At 57.0% G+C, this 5,000-nt stretch overlaps 1 pseudogene; it reads right to left on the bottom strand.

Annotated features, from left to right (window-relative positions):
- Window positions 1-4,637: 4,637 nt before the first annotated feature.
- LOC144601537 (U2 spliceosomal RNA) lies at window positions 4,638-4,744 on the bottom strand (annotated as a pseudogene).
- Window positions 4,745-5,000: the final 256 nt, after the last annotated feature.

Genomic DNA, 5,000 nt, shown 5'->3' with positions numbered 1-5,000 from the left:
CAGGTCTTGGTGCTTGTTGGTGAGTACTGGCGATGAGGCATTTTGCCAGACAAGCTGGGCTGTCCGTTCTGGGAACCACGCCACAGGATCCATGGAGTCATTCCCCTGCAGTGCCTGCAGGACGTTCCGTGCTGACCACTGCCCGATGGACTTGTGGTCAAAGGTGTTGGTCCGGAAGAACCTGTCCACAAACGACAGATGGTTCGGCAATGTCCAGCTGACTGGCACATTGCGTGGCATCTGCGCCAGGCCCATCCTTCGCAACACCGGGGACAGGTAGAACCTCAGCAGGTAGTGGCATTTGGTGCCCACGTGCCTTGGCTCTATGCTCCGCCTGATGCAGCCACACACGAAGGTGGCCATCAGAATGAGGGCGGCGTTGGGCACGTCTTTTCCCCCGTTGTCTGCCGACTTGTGCATTGTGGCTCGTCGCACCCGGTCCATCGCCGACCCCCAGATGAAGCGGAAGACGGCCCGGGTGATCCCCTTGGCGTGGGAGGGAGGGACGGGCCACACTTGCGCCAAGTACAGCAGCCCCGAGAGCACCTCACACCTGATGACCAGGTTTTTCCCCGTGATGGAGAGGGAGCGCTGCTTCCACAGCTCCAGCTTCTTCCCCACCCTGGCTATCCGCTCCAGCCAATTTTTGTCACATGCCTCAGCCTTCCCGAACCAGATCCCCAGCACCTTCAGGAAGTCAGGCTTGATGGTGAAGGGGATGGAAAATCGGTCGGGCCAGTTGCCAAAGAGCATGGCCTCGCTCTTCCTGCGGTTTACCCTGGCCCCCGTGGCCAACTCAAACTGGTCGCAGACGCTGATCAGTCTGCGGACCGACCCTGGATCCGAGCAGAAGACGGCGACATCGTCCATGTACAGGGAGGCCTTGACCTGAGTGCCCCCACTGCCTGGCAATGTCACTCCTCTTATGCTCGCATCCTTCCTGATGGATTCGGCAAAGGGTTCAATGCAACAGACGAACAAGACAGGGGAAAGAGGGCAACCCTGCCTGACTCCAGACCTGACGGGGAAGCTGTCTGATTCCCACCCATTAATTTGGACTGCACTACAGATCTCGGAGTAGAGCAGTTGTATCCACTTCCTGATTCCCTCCCCAAAGCCCATTTTGGAGAGCACGTCCCTCATGTACGTGTGCGATATCCTGTCGAAGGCCTTCTCCTGGTCCAAGCTGACCAGGCAGGCATCCACCCGTCTGTCCTGCACGTAGGCAATGGTATCTCTCAGCAGCACCAGGCTGTCTGAGATTTTCCTGCCAGGTACAGCACAGGTTTGGTCCGGGTGGATCACCTGTCCCAGAGCAGACTTGACCCGGTTGGCGATGGCCTTAGACAGGATCTTGTAGTCTACATTCAACAATGTGATGGGTCTCCAATTCCTTAAGTCATTCATCTCCCCCTTCTGCTTGTAGATCAGGGTGATGTTGCCCTTCCTCATAGAGTCTGACATGCTGCCGGCTAGAAGTATATCGTTGTACACTTCCAGCAGGTCCGGGCCCACCCAGTCCCACAGAGCCGAGTACAACTCTGCCGGTAAGCCATCGCCTCCGGGAGTTTTACTCGAGTCAAAGGAACGGATGGAGCCAGTCAGCTCCTCCAGGGTCAGTGGTTGGTCCAGACTCTCCCGCTTGCTGTCGTCCAAGACTTCCGTGATGGAGGACAGGAAGTTCTGGGAGGCGGTGCTGTCTGTGTTCTTTACATCGTACAGATCCTTATAAAAGGATCTGCAGATCTTGAGCATGTCTGACTGCGAGGATGTTACCGAGCCGTCCTCCTCCCTAAGGCTTTTGATCACAGAGCTCCCCCTGTGAACCTTATGGAAGAAGTAACGTGAGCACGTCTCATCCTGCTCAACATGGCGGACCCTGGACCGGAAGATGATCTTGGAGGATTCAGAGGTAAAGTGCCGAGCTTGCCGGCCCTTCAACTCTCTCAGTTCCTCCCTCACATCCACCCCTCTCCTCTGCAGAAGGAGTAGCTGCTGCAAATCTGTCTGGAGTTGACACAGTTCCCTCTTACCCTGTCTTGCTCTCTGAACACCTTTGGAGACGAAGAACTTCTTGATGTTCTCCTTTGTTGCCTCCCACCAGAGTGTCGCGGAGTCAAAGAGGGGCCTCACAGTTCTCCAACATGCGTAGTCCCTCTTTAGCTCCTCAACGTTCTCCGGGGTCAACAGCTCCACGTTTAACTTCCACGTCCCTCTGCCCGCCTTCCGGTCCTCCTGTAGGTGACAGGTGGCCTGAAGGAGGCAGTGGTCAGAGAAGAACACCGGCGCGAGGTCGGTGTGTCTGACCGTGACGGCCTTCGATGTGAAGAGGAAGTCTATCCGGGACTGGGCTGAACCGTTCGGTCCTGACCAGGTGAACCGCCGCTGGGCTCCGCCTGCAGGGTCACTGAAGGCGTCGCGCAGCTTTGCATCTTTGACCGTCTCCACCAGGAGTTTGGAGGTGCCGTCCAGTCTGTGGTTGGCACTGCCGGATCGTCCAGCCGCATCGATGATGCAGTTGAAGTCACCGGCCAGAACGAGCGGTCTAGACGTGGCCAGCAGCGGTGGGAGCTGCTGGAGAACGGCCAACCGCTCGCTCCGCCTGGGTGAGGCATACACATTTATCAGCCGGAGCGGAGAACCACGGTACATTACATCCACCACCAAGAGACGCCCCCCCACCACCTCCCTTACCTCAGTGATGGTGAAGCCCCCTCCCCGCAGCAAGATCCCCAGACCGGACGCTCGACAATCATTGCCCCCCGACCATACCGACAGTCCGTGGGGCCACCATCGCGACCACCTCCGATAGCAGCGAAGGTGTGGCAGCCCGCACTCCTGTAAAAAAGTCACATCCGCCTTTACCTTGGCCAGGTACTGCAAGGCGGATACACATCGCGCAGTGCTCTTCACACTGCGCACGTTTAAGGATGCCAGTTTCAGCTCCATTGTCCTTTATTGTCCCAGGCGATCCTCCCGCATGCCAATCATCTGGCTCAGTTCCTGCACATTTCTGTCGCACAGGTAATGGTACAGGTTGGTGGCTTCCTCCGCACAGGGTGTGTTTTCTGGCGAGGCCACTGCGCTGCTCCCAGTTTCCTGGAGCTGGGGCCCATTTGCCACTGCACTGCTCCCGGTCTCCCGGAGCTGGGGCCCATTGGCCACTGCACTGCTCCCGGTCTCCCGGAGCTGGGGCCCATTGGCCATTGTGCCGCTCCCGGTCTCCCGGAGCAGGGGCCCATTGGCCGTTGTGCCGCTCCCGGTCTCCCGGAGCTGGGGCCCATTGGCCATTGTGCCGCTCACGGTCTCCCGGAGCAGGGGCCCATTGGCCGTTGTGCCGCTCACGGTCTCCTGGGGCTGGGGCCCATTGGCACTGCTCCCAGTCTCCTGGGGCTGGGGGGCAACAGACACGTTCTTTTTCTTACCTTCCTCCTCCCCCGTTTCCTTCCTCTGCCTCTGCCTCCGTTGTCGGCCCTTCCCGGTCGTCTCATCCTCCGATGCGGAGAGGCTGCTGGCCTCGTCCTGGGAGAGGACTCTTTTTTGGGACTTGCTTGCCCCCTCCGCCTTTTTCTCCGTGCGCACAGCCTTCAATGTTTTCCTCGGCTGTACCACCTTCCATTCCTCCTCTTCCTGTTCCCCCTCTTCCATCGACTCACCCTCGTGGGGAGGGGCCTGGGGGGCTCTGTCCTGCGGTTTGGGGCTCCTGGTGGTCGCGCTGTCATCGCCCTTGCTCTCCTTTCCTTTTTGGGCTTTTTCAGTGGTAGGAGGCGTCTCGTCCACCCTGGGGGTGCTGGCAGCGGCCCCTCTTATCGCCTGTGCATAAGTGCTTGCTCTTTTAGGGCAGGCCCTGTAAAGGTGGCCTGCCTCCCCACACAGGTTGCAGCTCTTACTCTCTTTACAATCCCTTGTCTCGTGGCCTTCTAACTTGCAGTTTCTGCAGACGACTGTCCTGCATTCTGCCGCCACGTGCCCAGGTTTGTTGCATTTCCTGCACACCCTGGGCTGCCCCACGTACGTCATGTAGCCCCGGTTCCCTCCGATAGCGAACACCGAGGGAGGGTGGACAATGAATCCCTTCCCGTCCACCCTCAGCTTCACTTTTACCTGCCTCTTGCTCGTCCAGATCCCGAACAAGTCCTTTATGTCCACGCAGTTCCCGGCCCCTTCGACGTAGCGCGCAAGGAAGGTGAGGACATCCACGACGGGCACATGTGGGTTAAACATGTGCACCGTGATCATCCGTTCCCTCTGGGTGGGGAGGGTGAAGAGCGGCTGCACCTTCAGGAGCGACAGCGGGGCTTCATCCCCCTTCTCCCGGAAGTCCTGCAGTAACTTCTGCCATCCCGCCGGGTTCTGGAAGGTAACGTCGAAGTATCCGTTACCTGGGAAGTCCTGGAGGCAGAAGATGTCCCCGGCCTTGAATCCACAGGCCTCCAGCAGCACCTTCTTGATGAAGAGATCCCTTGAGAAAGGGTTCCCCTCCTCGCAGGGTATTCCGAATACCCTGCCCTCCAGCTCCACTTGCTACTGCCATCCCACCTGGATAAGGGTGTTAGGTTGGTTACCCAACCAGCATCGATCCACCCCTAAACCAGACACGTGCTCCTGACCTCCGCTCCTCGTCGATGACCCAATGCAAATACTGCTCTTATACTTACCCTGTTCTTATAAGAACATTAAGACTGATAAGAACTGATAAGAACAGATACTACACTTGATCTTAGCCAAAAGGCCGAGAAGCGATCTCTCAGCAGCCTTTTTTTTTTTTTTTTTTTTTTTTTTTTTTTTATATCAAAAAATACTTTATTCAAGTTATAAATATCATTTACAAACCATCATTTTTAAACAAACCCATCCGACATTTCCGGAGGTTACATATTCAATACAGGCATTTACTTGGACATTTACATACATTTACATACATATCCCTTATTTGGAGGGGCGTCTCTCTCCCCCACACCCTGCCCCCCATGTCCAGCAGCGGAAGGACCCTAGACTGT

This window comes from Rhinoraja longicauda, chromosome 16, assembly GCF_053455715.1.
Source record: "Rhinoraja longicauda isolate Sanriku21f chromosome 16, sRhiLon1.1, whole genome shotgun sequence".
NCBI classification, from domain to species: Eukaryota; Metazoa; Chordata; class Chondrichthyes; order Rajiformes; family Arhynchobatidae; genus Rhinoraja; species Rhinoraja longicauda.
The sequence above is the reverse complement of the archived record's forward strand: the minus strand, read 5'-3'. Positions and strand labels throughout refer to the sequence as shown.